General features: G+C 43.4%; 1 protein-coding gene across 4 annotated transcripts in view; it reads right to left on the bottom strand.

Annotated features, from left to right (window-relative positions):
• Positions 1-20796, bottom strand: part of ptprea (protein tyrosine phosphatase receptor type Ea) — a 49817-nt gene that overhangs the window by 17382 nt on the left and 11639 nt on the right. For all 4 annotated transcript variants that reach the window (XM_071523967.1, XM_071523968.1, XM_071523970.1 and 1 more), the window contains exon 2: positions 7694-7988. The gene's annotated coding sequence lies outside the window, so the exon portion shown is untranslated. The remainder of the gene's footprint in view (positions 1-7693; positions 7989-20796) is intronic.

Genomic DNA, 20796 nt, shown 5'->3' with positions numbered 1-20796 from the left:
TTAAAAAAAAAACCCTGCAGTGACATAATGATACCCCTGCTATTCTCCACCATTGTCTCATGTCTAACTCAATAATTAGCCTTGAAAACCTCACCATCAGAAAGGACAAGCTTGTTACAATCAGAAGATAAGATAGACCAATTGGCTGCACAACTGGCTGTCTTTGCCGCTGACAAGAAACACGGCGTTTCCCTGGCATTGTGTCTTTCCCCAGACACAGCACTGTCAGTTCCATTGAACGTGGTTTCTCTGGGCACAGAGTCTCTCTGTCTCTTCAAATAAATCAGCTGGGTAATTTGGAAAACGGGGGGTGGGTGGAGGGGTAGGGTGGGGGCATGAGGGGGTATGTGTCAGGGTGACTGAGCAGTAGGTACACCGAGTCCTCCTAGCAAAGAGTTGCCAGACTGTTTACCCTCTAGGCCACAAGGTCTTTTAAAACTCACAAATCTGCAAGACGGCTCACAACTGGTAACTCAGAGACTAGTGCGTTTCTTCCCACTATTTAACAGGTTCACTCTTTCTATTTGAGTGGGTCGTCCTCATATCACCAGGTCTCTCCATCTCAGTGCTCTGCCTGTGGGGAGCGGCAGTGTATAAACCTGGGCTGGGTTGGCTATTTAAAGGACACTGTGCTACATTCAGTCTTGACTGGGGAAATGGAGCCGGAGTGTCCATCTGCTACCACTGCGCTACCACTTCCCATGCAAAGTAACCCAGCTGAACAAGGTGTCCAATGTTGCTCTTTCTAAACTGATCCATCCATTTCTGTCTAAACTAGTTCTGCCGATGACATTCATAATTTAAATTCAGAATGTATCAACATCAGTCCGAGCATCAATTTTAAATATTTAAAATGAGATTGAAAAATTAAGCAGTTTTCTCACCTTGAGACTCACTGGCTTAACATTCACAACACTCACTTGTAGCCCCTTGTAAGATTTGAAAATATAAACTGAGTGTAAAAGAAGTAGTAGATTTTTTTTGTTCCATGCACAGGTTCTTCACAATGTGTTCCCATGGTAACCTGGGGACCAGCAGTGCTGCCACCAACACGCCACTTGTGGGATGTTGAGCATGTCCGCTCTATTTAAGAACAGCTCCAGCACACAGACAGACACACACGGAAAACCTGAGAACCTGATGCCATTCCAACTATTTGTCAGACCTAACCATTAGGCCCTGGGGAAATAGGGGGGTTCGGTGAAAGGTGTGGGTAGGAACCTCCTTGGTAGGAGAGTGTTTGGGCAGAACGCTGAACACCCCCGTGTCTGTGCAGTAAAAGACCCTGGTGGTCCTGAAGGTTTGGTTGTGTGCGGCTCAGTGCATAGTCTTGATAATAAGGGTTAGGTTCAGTTCCACCCAGGACCACCTATACTATAGCTCTAAACTGTCATTTTACTAGTTAAAGTAATTTTTAGCAGACTATATAATCATGCCCATAACATCTAGAGATCTGTGCTGAATTGCTGTGTCCCTCTGATCTCCTGCTGTATGTATTTCTCACCCCTTTGAGGTTAAATAGAACACACACCATGACATGTCAAGTGAAGCCAGGGTAATTAAATGCCAACCTCAAATCCTACCATGGGAACTTTAAAGCACTCTAATAAACCAATATAAACCAATAATAAATCATTATTGCGGAAGTCAGATAATCCCAGCTACCACTCACATTTGCTCATGTTTGTACATACCTTGTAAAGCACTTGGTGACTTTGTTTCTGCTCCATAAATGAAGATCATCATCATTATTATTATTACTATTATTATTAGCAGTAATAGTCGTGTTACTGTAAAACACTCTGCAGTATGTCATACTATCTGCAGCACCATTGTAACAACTCCACCTCTGCAACCCTGCTCTCTTGCCAACCTGGGTTCCTCCCCTCCTGCGCTCCCAGCATTGTCATTAATCAATTCCTGCCTCCTTCCCAGGGCGCCCAGACGCTGTGGCAGTGGTAATGACCTTGGAGACCCGCTGGCTCCGCTCTGCAGTGTCAGCCCTCTACCTCAATGGGAACAAATGTAGCATCTCCCGCAGAGAGCTCAGCTGAACGTGGGAGAAAGAGCGTATGTGCTTATGTGTGTGCGCATGTGTGTGAAACATTTGCTGAATGGAGGGACGAAAAGAGGTCAAAACCATGTTGGCCACTGTCAGCGAGCAAGCTGTGGTTCTGCGCGCTGTACAGCACCAGGTTCAGGCCAAAACATCCTGTTGACCAGGATATAGCTGCTACTGTGTCTGACCTTACAAGACCTGCCATTAGAGCAGTCTTTATGGGAAACAGGAGCTTTTAGCTGCTCCATATTAGTTAAAAATAACATGGGATGAGATGAGAAGCGATTAATGCTAATCCTCTTAAATAACATTCCAGCCATAACTATATTATAACATTTGAGAGCAGTTCTCACTTAACTATGTATAAATAGGGTTAGTGTATAAAGTCATGTCTACTGCGTTTATAGCGTTTGGAAGCTGCTGTCACATTCTAGTATTGCATGGAGACCGACCCCATAATTGGATGGTAAATATTTACTCCAATCTGTGGCTTGCACAAGCAAAAAAGCACATCTAAGCTTACACTTGGTTGGCTTGTTTGAGCAAGTGTGGTTTAGTTTGTGTGTGTGTGTGGGTGTGTGTGTGTGTGTATAAGTGTCACACACACACACACAGAGTCACAGTTAATATTTCTCCAAGAGGCACTAGGGCTCTTAATCACTTCTGATCCATAGATTTACAGGCCTGCACACCCCCCCACACATGGACACATATGCACATAAACCAACGCACACACACACACACAGAGACACACGCATACCCACAAACACACAGACGCTCCAGCAGGGAACCATGGGAAACACGTGCGCCAGGGCCACCATGCCAGATCTCATTCTACTAGTGGTCTATCATCCATAGCATGGGGGTGGGGGGGTTTGAACACGAGGGTCTCATCATCTCCTCCAGGCTCCTCACACCTCCTGACCCGACACTGTTGAACACCGATGCATCCATCATTCTCCCACCCTGACACCTCTGGGATTTACCTCCTCCCCTCCTTCAATTATTCAGAGGCAGAGCAATTATGGGCTGGAATCAGAGCCGTCGATGGCCAGCGTAATGCGCGGCAGCTGGGCTGAAAGTGACTGAACCTGCGTTGTGACACTTCTCATTATCGTCCAGCACTGTGATTACCGGCACTTTGCACTGAACAGGTATTAGCGAGAGAGGGGTGGAGAGACAGAGAGAGAGAGAGAAAGAGAGATGGGGAGAGAGAAGAAGGGATTCTGCATATATCTGGGAGCTTTTCAGGGTGGTGATGTAAGGGAATTTCATTACTCAATCGGTATGGCAGATGTTTTTACGAGAGACATCAAGAGGAGTAAAGTACACTCTAAATTACAAAAAAAGTGGAACTGAGTTCTCAGGCTTGTCGCTGTGAGGTGAGCACTTTCTTTTTCAGCGGTCTGACTGTATGCTAAATCTGCATGGTTCATATCACAAAAGTTTTTGAGGGTTTTTTGAGGGATCCTTTGTGATTATTGATAATGTAAGATTGCAATTTTATGGTTATGTGCATTAGATAGATACATTTGAACCTTGAACTTTGTAACAGTGGTTATTTGTATGATGCATTTACTAGCAGAAAATGTTCTTCAACATTGGAGCAAGATGGTGGTAGCCCTTTAGGCATGTTGACCTCACAGCTTCCCTATGAGGCACTCTGACTGTTAGTCTCTGAAATTGCACACATCATATCAGCTTTGAATCATTACAATAAACCAAAGGATGAATGGTGGTGGTCAAATTAACAGGTTATCACCTCTTCATCTGAATCTGACTATGAATTTGTCCTCTCATAACTTTTTATCCTCAATAACCCTCTCTGAAATCTCTTTTGCATAAAGGGTTATCCAGATTAAAGAACAGTTCTATGCAGAATCATAACAGCTGACTCAGAAGCCTTCTGGAAGCCTTATTTTTAGAGAGCATTACTGCCGACCAGACACTGCCTCCCATGAGAGCTTATAGCTCATTTTATGTCATAGAAATAACTGGTAATTGAGAGGTCCTGTGGGACAATGAGACTCACTTCACTCAAATGAATGGAAATAAAAAGCAGTGTCAGTTCCTGTAGTGATGACAATCCACTAAGCTTTGCTTCTGGCATTAGATTTATTTAACATCAGTTTTGAAGCAAGGACTGGGGCTAAACAGACCTTGCTCTCATAGAAAGCCCCCCTGACACAGCTCTGTCAGTTTCTATCTAAGATAAATTCAGAGGGAGAGAGAGAGAGACAGAGAGAGAGAGAGAGAGAGAGAGAGAGAGAGAGAGAGAGAGAGAGAGAGATAACCACAGTCCTTCAGGATCTGCACAGGACAGACAAGATCTATCAAAAAAAAAATCCTTTCATTCCCTGAGAGAAGGATGGGGAGGAGGAGGAGGGCAGTGGTGGAGAAACAAGTGATAAGCACTACTGCGGGAGAACAAAAAGCCACTTGATTCTGAGGGAGAAAAGAGAGGAGGAGAGGAGAGGAGGAGATGGGGGACCAGGAGGGATAAGTGAACGGCCCACGCTGCGAGGATGACGAGACTGCCAATGTTAACTGCCTCTGCTGCTCTGCAGAGATAGAACAGACCTGTCTGCTCAATGCGGATATACAGTTAGACTATAAAATCCTTGCACGAGTCTTTAAATGGGATATGGGGGCTGCATTTTCTGGTTCTTGACACAATGTCCCCAGATTGTCAGCATGGGTAGCAACATTTGATTGGGTGAACAGCGCCTGTTGCCATAGCAAACCGCACTAATCACACTTGATCTCCCGAATAACAGCCCTTTATGCTCCCTTATCACACACCCAGTGACAAGAGGTTTCACAAACAACTAGACAAACAGAAGCAACTGGTATTTTCACAAGGCTGGGAAACAATACAGTCCAGATTCACAGAGTATGCAGAGTATGTACAACAAGTACCGGTTCAAACAACAGCCTTCTACTGTATATGTGGGTCTGGAAGTGGAGGCAGAGCAATTATGTTACCCAAACCCCGACACAACCTAACACGTTTTCCACAATCCTCTTTCTCAGGATCACAGCCCCTGCAGAGCACATTATGAGCAGCACTTTGTTGATTAAGATTGTGTAACCCTGTTGTTTGGAGTTATTTGGTCTCGGCCTGAATTCTATAGGAATATGGGTCATTCAATGGGGCCTTGGGCACCACAGTGAGCCTCATTGTCCTCCCTCCTAAGCAGGCTTGTCACACGAACGAGAAAGGACACACACACACACACACACACACACACACACACACACACACACACACACACACACACCATAAGGAGAGCGAATGACTATTCTAAGTCTTAACTATTGTGTTGCGCGGCCTCTTGGAGAACTCGTTGCCCTCTTGGAAAAAGGAAGTGCAACATCCAGTCCTCGCACACCACCGACAAAAGCTCTGTGAGATGGGCCAGCCTGCTGGGAGAGACCCGGCCTGCCACTAACAGCTCCTGACAGAGGCATGGAGGCATGACAGGCCATCAGAAGGCATGGACACACACCAGGCAGGGAGGAGGGAGGGTGGAGGGTGGAGGGGGGACCTGGGGGGTACCACATGTTGGGTACCACTAAATCTCAGCCACAGACAAATGCATTTGACCTGCAGGCCACCAGAGGCAACAGAGAGGTCAAGATCTCAGCTCAATCTGCTAATGTCTGCCTGTGAGAGGTAGAGGGAAAAGAAAACTAAATTGAAGTTAAATGTGTAACTGTTTTTCACCACACCAGGGTCTAATAATCATTGCAAACAGTATCAGATAATTGTGTTTCTCACATAGGACAATACACTGAGTACCAACAAAGTTTAGACAGTATTTTAAAGTCAATTTGGTTACTTTTCTGTGATTGGCAAGTTACCTAACACTATCTGAGTCATTTTGATGCAGTGAACACCACCCACCTGGCACTCCACGTGAGATAAAACAAATGCTTATTTGCAAATACTTTGTGACCCAGGTCTTTTTTTCGTTTTTCACTGGTGAATTTAAATGTGAAGGTTAAAGACCTACAGTGGACCGCAGCAGTATATAAAGTATAAATATGACAAGGGAAAAAAAAAGCTGTCAGAAAAGTCGAGAGGGCAAAACAACCTCCCAGCTAGAGAAAATGTCCTTGGTATTATGAAAACATTTCTAAAGTTCATTTGAAAAGCCAAAATGTCCAAAACCTCAGATTCTGCACGGCTGACATTTGGGATGTGTGATTTGGGTCACATTCCTAATAAAAGCTACTGTATTTGCCCACATTTCCTTGTGTGTGTGTATGTGTGTGTGCATGTGTGTGTGTTTCTGCAGTGTAAGCACATGCTGTCCTCCATCTGCTGTTTGATAGAGACTGTTTCCTTTCCTGTGCAGCGAGCCAACCAGCCAGCCTTCCTGTACTGCTCCGCTCCAGAGGGGAAATGGGAGCAAGGCTGCCACACACTCCTGACAAAAACCCTGGATAAGATACTCACACACGCAGACACAGAGAAAGACACAGATAGACAGACACAGCCACACACTTTAACACAAACACACACACGCACACACTATCTCACTCTCTTCCTTCTTTTCCCCCCTTCCCGTTCTCTCTGCCCCAGTCTTTGTCTTGTATTCTTTTTTCTTTAGCCCTGTTTTTTCTCACTCACACCCCTACAAGTCACTAAACAGCTTGGTAGGGAATAAAACATTTGAATTGCAGAACAATGAAGGGGATTGTTAAATAAAGGGAAAGTCAATAGCCGGGGCGTTGGGGAGCTTTTGCAGCTAATGTGATCTCTAATCATGAGATCAATACAGTGAAATTTCTATTAACCACTGAGCAGGGAGGATAATCAACAGGAAAATTAATTTGCAGCTAAATATATGGATCATGTGGACAGTATAAATGTGTGTGTGTGTGTGTGTGTGTGTCCCCTGCCTGCAGCCTAGTTTGACAGAAGCAGCCCATCTAACTGGTTCGGCCCCAGTGACCTCAATTGATGGCATGGATCCTCAGATACTGGGGTGAGACAAATTGGGAGAGAACCGTCCTGATAAAAATTCAGTCACTGCTTTGTGTGTCTCTAGAATGATTCACTACCACCTCTGTCCGCTTCACTTCTCCCATCATGTTTAATAATATCTGGAAGTCTTCAGTCCTAATGATGCTGGCTACTTAAATGTCACAATATCCTTGCTAATATACTCCAACTGTAATTAGTGTACTGTAAAGCCAATATACACTTCACAAAATAAAGCACACAGCCAACAGTGACTGTATTTCTCTGACTAATCAGATGCACTCAGTACACTCAAACACACTCTCAACACTCTTTCACATCACTGTCCCACTTCCTGTTTCTCGGTCTTCTTAACCAGGACACACAGACAACTAGAGCACTGAAGCTCCAGAATGAGGAAGTGACTGACCACAAACATGCTGGGAACTTGTGATCAAGAACACAAAAGACCATGAAATAAGCCGGAAATCAGTCATCTCCCATTGGAGGTGAATGGGGGTTCCAATTGAAATCCTGAAAACAAAAACCCTGAAAAATCACATCCTTGAACTCATACAGATCTAAAATCAGCAGCTACTGTACATTAATAACTTAACAGAGTGCAGACTCAGTGTTAAGCATGTGGACCACTGTGTAATAATTACCTGGACGAGTGTTGATTCACTGTATACTGATTCTCAGATCCATAATAGCGGGTGGGATTGGTACTGGCTGGGTCCAGTGGTCACATTGCTGTTGCTGTTGTCTTCTGGGCCAGGATGGACAGAAGATGGAAGTGATGGGGGTGAGGTCTCACAACCCAGGGAGGAGAGACGATCTCTGGATCCAGGTGGCGGTGAGTCGCGGGTCTCAGCACTTCACATCCAGCAGCTCACCAAGCAGCAGCCAGCCAGAGTTTCTGTAGAGTGGCGCCGCAAGCCTTAAAGGGATGCTCACCACCTTTTGTTAAATAGAGAGGGAGAAGAAGAGGGAACATGTTCGACATTTAATTACACAGCTATTAAAAGGAGAAAGTAAGAGGAGACAGATGAGTAGGAGGAGGTGGAGGAGGTAGTGCTACTCTTCTCTCTAATAGAAATGGTAGTTAGCAGGAAGTGGTGAGCAGAGTGAAGAGCAGAGGACAGCTTCCCCAAAGGAGGGGACTGTGAAGTCTAAGCAGAGAAATAAAAAGAGACCCTAGAGCACTAATGAAATAGTATAAATACCCTTTATAGGGAACCCTTTACACGTAATGATGCCATTTAGCTTTGAGGGAAATTCATAAGGAAGCTTTGTATGAGAATAGTCCTCAGCACCAAAGGAGTGGTGGATATGCCACAATATCTAAAGAGACGCCTAAGGGTGATGTGCATGTGAGTATACAATGGTCACAAAAAGTAGGTAAGGTGAGGAAAAGAAAACAGTCCTTAGGAGAGTTCTGTGAGTTTGTTTATTGGGGTTACATTGTACCGAGTGTCTATGATGCAACAAGGCTTCCAAATCAACACTCACTCACAGTATATCTCACTTTATATCCAGGCTAACCTCATTTAATAACTAAATTTAAACTATTTAGTTTCCTCCAATTTCTAAATCTGCTGATGGAAAAAATATGCATACATCAGCCCAGATTTGAGGCCTAGTTTTACATAAAGCCTCATTATCAAAATATTTATTTTGATCCCTGAAAGAGTTACATATATCACTGAATACATTTACTCCATCAGAATCAAATGAATGGGAGACAGCCTGGTGGCATGTTTTCACGTTAGCTGTTTTTTATCCATTTGAGTCGCATGTATGAAAAAATACATACATAAGCTGTATGTGGAGATCGTGGTTTGGTGATATGCCATCTACTATATAATCCCTGCTATCACCCTAGGGAGGCATGAAAGCAGGATAAGGGGGAGGGGAGGGGTGAGAGAAAAAGGCGGACGAGAGGAGTGCAATTTATCTACCTGGGAACACTAAGCAGCCAAAGAATCTGAGAGCGTGACACTGTTGTGAATGTGAGAACCTTGTAACTCCAGTTGTTGTGATACTCATGTTTGAAGGACCCCGGACACGGTCCTCTATGGGTTGAGAAAAATTCTTAATAAGAAAGCTTATTATGAAACCCTTTCAAAACCCACTGAAGATCCTCACAGTCCTCAAGCCCATAACAAGGTTGTCTCAGTTCCTGAAACTTTGATATTTTTGGAGGTACAAGGTTTTTGCCCAACAGCAGCGGTGAGCATACCGAGCGGTTGCTATGGCGACGCTCTCGTCTAGCCTAGCGGAGGAGGAGGAGGGGTGGGGGGTCTCTCTCTCTCTCATTCTCGAGGCTGTAACGTCGAATAAATGGCCACATCTCCCACCCCCCACCCCCATCCCTTTTCCACTGGAGCTCAATGAAAACAGGCAGTCAACATTTGCTCTATGACATCTTGGAAAATGAGGTGTCATGCTTGAGGATTTCCATGACAGCCAAATAATGGCAACAGCTAAAGAGTCTCTGTTCGGAAAGCAGGAGAAGGTGGAATGGAGACGTGAGACAGGAGACTACTCTATCAAAAAAAGATGATATCATTATTCCTGCATAATACACTTTTAAATATTTTTCCATTCCCCCTCTTACACCTACAGTACCTTCCTGGAAAGCGCCGCGAGGGAGTATTTCAATTCAAATATCATCTTGAAGTACATAAATAAAGTATATGAGGTCTGACAGTGTGGAATCAGATCAAGCTAAATTTTGAATAATAGAGAACCTTTGAATTCAGCCTCCTTAAGATATTTATATTTGGATTTACCAGCTTTCTGTCTGCCACCCTCTAATGCAATTAGGTACGGAGCATCATGCTTGACAAGATCAGAGGAAAAGACTAACCTCTAACAAAACACATGAAAGCTGCCGAATGCTGACTGGGAGTTTTGTGTGTGAAGTCTGGTTATGTCCCTTTTGTGTGTGGAACAAGCTGTGATTCATTTATAAGGGTCACCAGACGCGCCTTCTCAACTTCTTCGTCTGACTCTCTGGGTCGATACGGCAACAGCACCGACCAGCCAGCCGCCGTTGGACACTCAGAAAATGTGGGAAAAGGAGAGCTAGTGAGAGTGAGGGTGTGTGGGAGTTCATAGAAATTGAGGAATAAGGGGTTTCACACACATACACACACATACACACACACACCCTCAGGTTGTGCCCTAAAGGCGAACTGAAACATTCAAGCAAACACACCCAACTTCACACCCACACACACTGTTCTGCAACTACTTCTGCCACTTGCCTCTGGATTTGATAATAATGTAGTAAGGGGGGAAAGGAGAGAGACGGATCAAATGAAAAAATGTAAACAAGTCATCTAGGGGATGAAGATGAAAAGTAAGATATCTGACTCAAAGAGCGACTTGCTCGGGGAAATTTTCTTATCTTCATAAAAAAAAATAAAAATGTTCCTAATCTTTCCTAAACTACAACAACATGATTTTCAAAGGGGTATCAGTTGGTTTGGGGGAGAGGGGAGCGCTGACAGACGGTATGCATTGGTCAAGGCAGACTGTGGTGATAAAGTGATCATCGTTTATCACAGGTCTCTTTCCTGTGGACTTGGAAAGCTATTAGTTTCAGTTTCTTACAGTGTATCACTTCCTCTAAGTTATACACAGAAATAACCGCATGTGATCATGCAGTTGCGTGTTATATTTCATACAGTATATTGTGAAATGACTGTGTTTGACTAGGTAACAAAAATGCATTCAGTTGAGGAAATAAAGTATATTTTAGTGGATATTAGATTTGAATATTTTTATTTTTTGTCAGTGAAATCAGTCCAAATATTGTACATAATGATTCCCACTATATACACTACTTCAATAAAATGTCAATGAAAGGCATAAACAAAGGCATAATCCCATCCATAGATTCCTTTCATCTAAACAGCTGAACACTTTGAGTTTTCACACCAGCACAACACATGCAGACATCACACAGAAATAGTATAGCCATGTCAAACCATCTCTGGCACTGGATCTGATCTCTGCTCTCTGGCAGGCCAGATGCTAGGTGTGTGTGTGCGTGTGTGTGTGTGTGTGAGTGTGTGTAGCACCTGGGCTTCTAGAGAGGTAATGCTGTATTCTGGGCTTCGTCCGACAGAGCCCAGGGTGTAATGGATTGTCCAGGTACAACGTGAGGACTTGCGGGAGATTTACAACTGCAGAGTGAAAAACACACTCTCACCAAAAGCTTCATATAGCTGTGTGTTATTTCTCCCCGAATAGACCCTAAGCTCAGCTGAAAATACATAAAGTCAAGCTGAAAAATACCAGCTCAAAGAGAGATGGACACTTCAATGGACACACACACACCTGGCTCTCTCATCCACCTCTCAGGGGTTGTGGTCAATCAGATTACAGCATCATACCGAGATCTCCGAGTGCACCGACACAAATCCACTTATTGAGATAAGCTCAGAGGGCAACCGCTGCCACACACACACACACACACACACAGCCGGGGAGAGAGAGGGATGTCACTTCACCCACTGAGGAGCCATCTGAGCAGCTATCTGGCCCCAGCATCAGCCCAGCAGAACGGTGTGTTCACAGAGGTCCTCAGTGACCTGCCACACTATGCCAATTCCATCCGTCATATAGTCAGAAACACAGTGCCTCCATAGACGATCCACTTATAAGTCATTACTGTAATATAGACAGATTCATTCTCAGTCATGCCCGCATATTTTCTCTATGGCCTATTTTCCAAATGCTGTGTGATCTGCCCAATAACACTTAAGCTTGGCTAACGAAAAATAATAAGGCCTAATAAGGCAGTGTTAAATGTGTCATGATAAAGCTTTAATTATAGCAGAGCTCCATAGCAGCAGCAGCAGTACTCTAGCACCTGCTTCACCAAGTCAGTGTTAGAGAGGTGTAATAGTGAGACAAGTGGCAAGGCTCATTGTGATTAATGGTGTTTACAGCCAAACCTGAAAGGGACACAATCAGCCTCTAGGTGAAAACTGCTGCAGCAGAAATTATAATAAATGGCACCGCAGGAAACAAATGCACGCGTCTGTACTTTATGCCACTATGATTAGATGTGAATAGAGCCTAGTCCCTGATGAGCTGTCCACACAGTGTGAGCTTAATGTTCCTCAGCAAGAGGACAGAAGGAAATAGGGAGTGTGATTTGGTTAGCCGAAACAGTTTCTCTTCCCTGAGACTCCCTCCTCTGTCCTCCTCCCTTCCTCAACTCGCCGATGTGTCTTGGCACCCAGGTCTGTCGAGCACCGGTGAGTGGCCATCGGCCAAAGCAAGCAGGATGCAAACGTGATAATATCATATAGCGGCTCTCCTAAACTTGGCAATCACCGCTATAATCAAATCTCTGGAAATTTCCTAAAAGGCCAAACAGGACTAGATCGTTCACAGACAGATGGTGTATGAGATACTACGTTGACAGTGTTATTTATTTACTCCGTGGCTAAATGAGAACCATGATTGAATACAAACCTGTGGCTCTCTCTCTACCTACAGATTGATACAATACAATGAGGGACCTGCGCTGTGAAAAAGTAAAAAAACACCACGAATAGCAGAGAAAACCTTCCTAAGGCCAAACACAATGACTCCCAGGTAGTGTGAGAAACACCTTGTGTCAACAGGGGCTGTGTGCTAGCTGGCCAGGTCTATCGATTAGGCTGCCCAGACTGATCCTCAGTCTGGGCAGCCTGTCAGTCGAGCTCTCAGTCCCAAGACCCAGACATGACTTACAGCTGGCCAGAGGCCTTCAAAATCCCCGTTTCATTATAACAGCAGACTGCAGCATGTAAAAAACACACATTATTCTGCTTTCCGTCCCACAATCCAACGCATGTCCCCTCGGTGGTGCTGTGTCTCCTCCCTCCTCCTCTCACATCCTTTCCCAGTGCTTCTCCCAGGCGCCTGGGAGCAGCTCAGACAGAACGGGGGGTTAGGATTTAACAACTCCCGCGCCGAGGATTCCCTGCAACACTTAAACTCTGTGAACCCCGCTTGGTAAATATTCATGACTGCCTTACACAGAGGAGTAGTGGTATTCCAGGATAAAGGGAGAGAAACAAACACACCTCGACAAAATCATGCAGTTGTACTCTCATATACGCACATAGACACACGTAGACTGACGTTAATGGGCGTGTACGCATGCATGCATAGACACATGTACACCCACACATATTGAGAGAAAAAAAGCCCTGTGGACTCTGTGCTCTGTGTGTGTGTGTGCATGTGTGTGTGTGAGTATGCCTGGCTGTAGCCCAAGGCTACATGTCTTGTCTGTCTGCACAACCTTGTCTGGGAACGGAGATGTTTTGCACGTTGCAGAGAGAGCCATGGACGCCTCCACTTCTTTCGCGGAGAACTGCCAAAACCAGGCACCAGTGTGAGAAATCATAACGGACTACGGAGTAATGTGCAACACTGCTCCTTTGAGGGATGAGTTTATTTATTCCCGTCAGATCATTGTTACTGAAAGGTCACACTGTCTATTGGATAATTAACACATACATCAACAGAAAGCCAACGGGTGAGCAATGTTGTAAACCTCTGAAAGATACACTGGTGCATGACCTCGTCCTGTAGGCTGTATGAATAATGTAACGCACTATCTCAACCCCAATATACCTGTATTCCAGTAAATATATGACCTTTGGCTACTGGTCAGGAGTTCTCTTTCTCTCAGCTTCAGATCTTCGTCATTGAAGCTGACTCAGAAGATGCAGTGTCCACAAGCAGGAAGAGAAAAAGTTTAGATCATATCCTGTGAGTGTACTGTGGTTTGCAGCCAAACACACAGGGGGTGTAAAATTAGCCGGACTGTGAGAACTAGAAAGGGAGTGGGAGACATAGAGAGAGACACACACACAACCCCCCATACACACATAAAAGACAGACAAAGGGACAAAGGGGAGGGAAAGAGTTGAAACCCTAACTGGGACAGCTCCGGCCACCCACTTCCTATCAAGAGTGACAACTATGACTACACTAACACAGATGTCATGCTTTGCTCAATACTTGCTTGGTTGTACAGTACATTAAGCCAGAGTAGAGGAGGAAATGCCAAACTAAATTGCATGGGTGTGAACTATGATCTAGAGCATTTATTGCGGGCGTATGTGTGTCTAACACCCATAAGCCAAGTATTATTTTTCTATGATGACTCATTCTGTAATAAACACAGAAAAACAACATCATCGGAGCAGATGGATCCTTGACTTAGGAGCAGTGGTACAGTGGGAAATAAAATGGTGGGTAAACTATTACATCTAGTTGGTGATCATCATGAGGCCAAACAACCACTAATATGAACAAACGCCAGTTGTATTTTCAGAAAAGCATTAATTTATGTGTTTGTTTCCTTAAAAGACCCTATCCTCATATAACTATACTATACCATGAATTCCACATAGGAAAGATTTATGTTAAAAAGGTGTGTAAACATGATCCTGCAAATCAAAAGCTGAGCAAACTGAATTTAGGTGGGTTTAGCCCCCACTATGTCCCTCCTCAAGATTGTATTAGACAACAAACGGCATGCTGCAATCTTATAGCTAACTCACATCAGCAAAGTGAACTGAACTGCAGCCCCTTGCTGCCCATAAGAAGGCATGCCCGGGACAGGAAGTGAGAGCTCATAGGAAGAACGCCCTGTAAAATTAAAATCAACAGGATATGGATGATTCACAGTGTAACATCCACTGCACTCCGGAGCAGTGACCAACTGCGCCTCAAGTAAAGTTCTTGAACCTCTTTGCGTCCTTCTCTTCAAAGGCATCACTCGAGCTGATCTACGGTCAGGGCCGTGCGTGTGAGTAAATACTGTAATCTAGTCATCAGACAGTGGGCAATTTATCCCCCCGCCCCCTTCCAGGATGTAGTCATGTAAACATGCAGTAAATACTGTGCTGTATGCTCCTCTGACATGTAACCTGAACCGTTCTGAGGGCCATTAGCTGCACACCGGAGGTAAAAAGGATCAGATTTACAGGGCTGGCGGCCGACCAAGCGACCGCGATTCCGATATTTCTAAAAATGAAAGTTACGATGGAATTTCATCTCTTGCTGCAGACATGTCGCACATTACACTAACAGGCCAGAGATAATTCAGAAAATCCCACTGAGTTTTGTTCTTCAGGGTATAACATCACTATCTGTCACACTTTAAACAATATCAAAAGGAGGATTTCTGCTTGGATCCCGTATTATCCAGAGGGCTGAGATTACGGATGCAAATTCTATTCCCTATTCAAGTTTTTTTTTTTTTCACTGTAATCTACTTCCCACCAGGGTTACAGTGATCCAGAGGGAAATCTTGGTTTCAAGAGCTGAGAGAAGCCCTGCTGTGGTGCTCTGTCTGAAACAGGTAATAGGAAATTGGCTACTCAGCACATCATCTAGCTGCTCCAGTCAGCCAATGGACTGATGGATGGCAAGCCACACTCAAGTGGCGACACCATTGATTTTCTTCTCATACACACTGCGAATGCTGATTCAAGATATTGCTACATTTTCAAATCGCTGTGATTGCCTTGCTGTGATATTATGGTGATAAATCCAGCCAAGGAAATTGATAAATGAGTTCAAGCGACATTGACAAAGCAGATTTATTTGCACTGAAATGGTTCGTTTGTGTGGTGATGCACATTATTTGTAATTTATTGTGAGGTTGTATCATTTCTGGTCCAGTTTTCCCCTTTGTTTAAAAAAACAAAACAAATTGAAATAGATTGCTGAGAAAACTGCAAAAGTCCATCCATCAAATAACACTGTAATAAAGACATCCAGTGCAATCTAAGAGCTGTCATAACATTAGCCAAATATAATCAGCGAACCAGTGTCAGTTAATGACATTTCACAGTGTTTACCACACCACAGTTCATCATGATGATGTAAACTAAAGCACTTTGTGATTGTGTTGTTCATCTCCATTAGTGATCCGAAACACCCTCACCGTTGTCTAAATATCACTGTATTCAACTGATATTCCTGTTGTACTCTGTCTTTTCACTGTCCACATGACTATCCAAAGTGAGCAGTTTCTATCAGCGCAGGCTCTAGCCCAGCTGGTATCTGTCATGGCCAATGCTGAGGGGGTGGAGGGGTGGGGGGGCTGTCAGAGAGTCATGCTACCTGTCATGGGGATTACTGGTGTGGATCATTGGAAAGAGCTGTAAACAAAAGGCCCACGTGCGCAGCTCTGAGGAGAGGAGATAAGAAGGTGTAGGAGGGTTCTGGTGGTGGAGGAGGAGGGGGAGGTGGGAGAGGTGGGGGGGTGGGGGTCATTGTGCCAAGCTAGCAGCCGTGTGACGGATTTCACACACATCTACTCGTCTATCTCTGCATCCCTTTGTGTCAGGCAAAGAGCAAAAAGAGCCCCCTTTGGTGTGCGCACAGTGGAGGATCACCATTTTCCATTCATGCCATTTGCTCTCCCTGCATGTCATGCAAGGGTGAGCAAACACACTTCCGTGCTCCTTCGGCATGCCGGGCTCAGTGCAGGCATGCAATTATTGTGTTCGTCAGCCACACTGGTCTCAGGAAAGAATGTTCTCTGGAAATGAGGAAAACAAATACTCATCCAAAAAAAACAAAAAAACAAAACACGCAATCCTGCCTGCACAGTGATCTAGCCCGCTGATCTGCCGTCATGCTTGCTGGCTGAATTCAAAGTGGATCCATGTTTGTTGGGTATATCAGACAAATCCAGCAACATGACAGCAATGCATTGTCTGGGCTGGTATCAGAGAAAGGCAGCAATTTGGCTACACAGCACTAGGGTCTGAACAGGATATTGCATCCTTCATGACATAAGCCGTAAGCAACCCCTTCATTTTTAGAATCAGTGAGTGACATTACACAAGGAAATAACAACAGACAGGCCATTCCAGCCTTTCCCAAGGGTCAGAAATGTGTGGATTAGACTGTCATTAATACTGATTCTGGATTATGGAAATCCTGAGGCAGCTCGGCCTCGGATTACTGCTATCCCAGCCACAGGAAAGTAGAAAGACAATGAAGATTTTTGTTCCCCAGAACTGACAGTAGCGCACAGTAACAAAGGGGAACTCATTTCCAATAGGGTCAGGAGTGATTAGACAAGTGGCAGCCCGGGCAGCCTATAGAGAAGCCCAAGATCCCCCAGAATCCCCCAGAATCAGACAGGATTTGGCAGATTATGACATCACCAACTCCAATTAGCCTATTACTGAGGTTAGCTGGGATACAATAGGTGAAAACGGTGATTTTCTCACGGCTAAGATTTACAAAGACATTGCATCGTAATGTGGGCCTGTAGTGAAAACACATTCAACTCTGTGACATAATTAATGATACTACTGATACTACAAAACATCCTTGTGGTATTAGGATAAATCTTTGTAGGATACCATGCAATCATGGATGGTACTTTACTGTGACAAACAATGGCACCCAGCAATTTGTGAATTCTAGACATGTCATTGTTAAATGAATTGTGATGGCTGCCTAGCCCCTATAGCCTTTGTGAGCTATTTTATATGAGTATATTTCAACATTTCCCTTTTCTGATGCTTTTGATGCATAATTTATTAGTCGCCCACAAAGGATTTCTAAGATTTTGCATCAAATTGAGTCTGAGAGCTCTGAAATTGCACCAAATGTCAGCATGAGGCAGATAATACAGTACTGTTTGTATTGGAAACAGTCATAGTAGAAATACAATGCTTTGTCACAAGTTATTTCACTGCGATGTATTAATGAGAAAAGCCTACAAGCAGCATCTCTCTAGTCTGAGCTCAGAATACACAATGATGGTCTCTCGCTATCTCAGAGCAGCTTAGACGACCCCAGGGCGCGTTATCTAGAAACAGTCAGTCCCAGAAGCTCCTGCTCTGTCACAGGCCCCTCCAATCATCTCCTGCTTCGTCTTAATGACAGTGAACGAGGCTACAGCTTGATTGCACATCTAATACCCACAAGAGAAACAGTTTGAGCGCTGGCACCCAGTAGAAATATCCCTGGGGTTGAAATGTCTCTTTTATAAATGAGCGTCAATACTCGCTCTATGCATAGAGACAAGTAGCTATTTTCTTATTTGGATTTTTCAACATATGTAATCATTTAAAAACCGCATTTGCAGTACCAGTGTTATTCTGAACCAATTTCCTTCCAAATAGTTTTGAACATGAATCTAAAACAGATCAATTCATCACAGCTGGGAATTCAGCATTAACCTTTGTCTTATGAGATTAAAGAAATAGACCACATAATATCTTGTGTTATGGTAAAATTGATTCGGAACAAAACACATTATCTCCGTTTCAAAGGAAGAAACGGAGGAAAATCAAAAGGGACAAACATCCAAAAGCAGAGAGAGGGAGAGAATGAGTGGGAGTTAATATAAACGTGGAATGAAGACAGGAAAATCCAAAGACAGAGGGGGGGAAGAAAGAGGGAGAGAGAGAGAGAGAGAGAGAGAGACTACAGAGCAGCCAGCGTGACCCGTCCTTGCCCCGCAAAAACAAATGACATCAGTGAATCTGCCAATCAGCTGACGTGACTCAGAGAGAGGCTGTTAGAATTCACTCCATTTCTCCTGAGCAGCTATTCTCTGACACACTGCCATTATCATATTATGGCAATAAGTGTTTTTAATAAGTGTAACTGCACCATGGATTTGTAAATTTGCAGCTCACATAAGGTTTTAATACAGAATTTACAACATCACTCCGTCTTGTAACTTTATGCCTGATGCAGATGGTTTGATTACACTTTAAGACCAAGAAGTAAATAAGCACAGCCTATTATTCTTCATGTAAAACTCTCCCTCCAATAAAGTGATTTCACAAGACACCTCAGATAATTAAATTCCAGACCTATTAAAATGAATCAATTTAGAGGGAAAAATTAAAAGCAATGGTGGTTGGCATGGCTGATTGTGATAAACATAATTAGATGCTGCTTTTGTGATAGGGCCAAAGCATAAAACCATTATATACAGCAGCGCTACAGGCACTCCCATTGACTGCCATTTAAAAGCCAATAATCACATCACACCCTTACTGGGTGGAATCATTGCCATTAGGGCACAGCCTTCTGCATTATAAATCTGTGGACTGAATTTATAGAAATTAAATATGAGGAGTCAGAAAGGATGTCAGTTATACCAAATTGTTTTTTTCTGCAAATACTGTATGAATCAATAATGAGAGAAGAGTTCAAGGCTCAATTCATATTTGCAGTGTGGCGCCAACTGTTGAAATACTGTCACCATATTGCTAGCACTGTTTACATAATGATTTATTAGATTAAAGAGATTTAATCCAAGTCAATCGGAAGAATGACAGTATGAAACAGTTGTTGTTTGTTGTTTGCTGTAAAAGGTTTATTTACATTTGTAATATTTGTAAAGCCTGGATTACAGTATTTTGAACTAGTTTTACTTTTTTCCCCATCGACACACCAAAGTTTTAATATGTGAACCACAAAATTTAGCTGGACAAAACAATTACAAATTGTTTCTTTCTCGCTTTCTTTCTTTTTTGTTTTGTTTTTGGAAAGCCACTTCTTTTCGCAGAGCACTACCTACTGCACAGGAGAGCGATGACAGAAAATCATTTCAAATCTAGTAAGCCTCCAAAGGTCAAAAGCTGAGGCTGCTCCCGATAATCAACCCACCTACTGTTCCAGAATAATGATTTGAAAGCCTTGTTTAATAATCTATTTCTATGTCACAAGGTTAGAGGGAAGCAATTTTGAAATGCTAAAACAGAGAGACTGGTGTTCAGGGATACCAATAATCTGGCAGACAGACAATTAGCACTGTCTTTTTCCAACTCATAACAACATTTATATCAAAAGGTTTACAGCATTTACAAGATTTTTTCTTAAAAATTAAATCTGGAAGTGGAAAATAAAGATTGAATGCACGCAGCTATCATAAAATGAGAAATTTTGTAACTTACTGCATCTGAATCGAATTAGAATCAAGATACCGATGGACGCCAGCTGTTTCAATGCAAAGCACAGATTTTTGCTGCTCATTCTTTTTGCTGATCTTGAACAGAAAACACTCAGCTCAGCAGGTTTTGTGACAGATCAATTTGGACAGTGAGTGAGTGCCATTGCACACCGCCATCAAAGGGAGGCATTCTCTAATGACTTCCAATGTGTCTGGACCAGATAAGGTTATTCTAAGATTACAAGCTACAGAGATATGTCCTGGCCAAACTACTTATTACACAGCTTCTTAATAAGGCCTCACACAAAAGCCACATCAATATATTCACGCCTATGTGTGCGCAAGAAGATATCAGTGGTGTCCTTTAACACACAGCACAGTGCTGCTTCTTATTGTTAGTAAAATGCTGAGCCCCATGTTAACCAGGGATGCACATACAAAAGTAGGACAGCATAACGCATTGGTTTTACATTAGAGAATTCCAGGCCAGTCTCTGAGCCAGCAAGTTAAAAAAAAAAAGGCTAAAAGAACTGCTAAACAAAGCAAAATGGATTAGATGAGAGCAGTGGTGAATAAAAAAGTGGGTGAACTATGATTGCCAGTGATCATCATAAGGCAAATGACCACCAATATAAACAAAAAACATTAGAAAAGCATTAATTCATGCTTTTCCCCCTTAAAATAGCATGTTCATGTAACTTACATCAGTGTGATACTAATTACTATGATGTATGCTATGGTGTACATCATAAAGATTTATGTCTGTTTAAAAAGGTGGGCAAACTCTGTTCCACCAATAAAAAGGTA

This window comes from Centroberyx affinis, unplaced genomic scaffold, assembly GCF_046629955.1.
Source record: "Centroberyx affinis isolate AG114_WGS23_722 - 3 ecotype Tasmania unplaced genomic scaffold, CSIRO-AGI_Caff_v1 ptg001131l_1, whole genome shotgun sequence".
In the NCBI taxonomy this organism is placed as follows: Eukaryota; Metazoa; Chordata; class Actinopteri; order Beryciformes; family Berycidae; genus Centroberyx; species Centroberyx affinis.
Note: the sequence above shows the minus strand (reverse complement) of the source record. Positions and strands in the feature narration are given on the sequence as shown.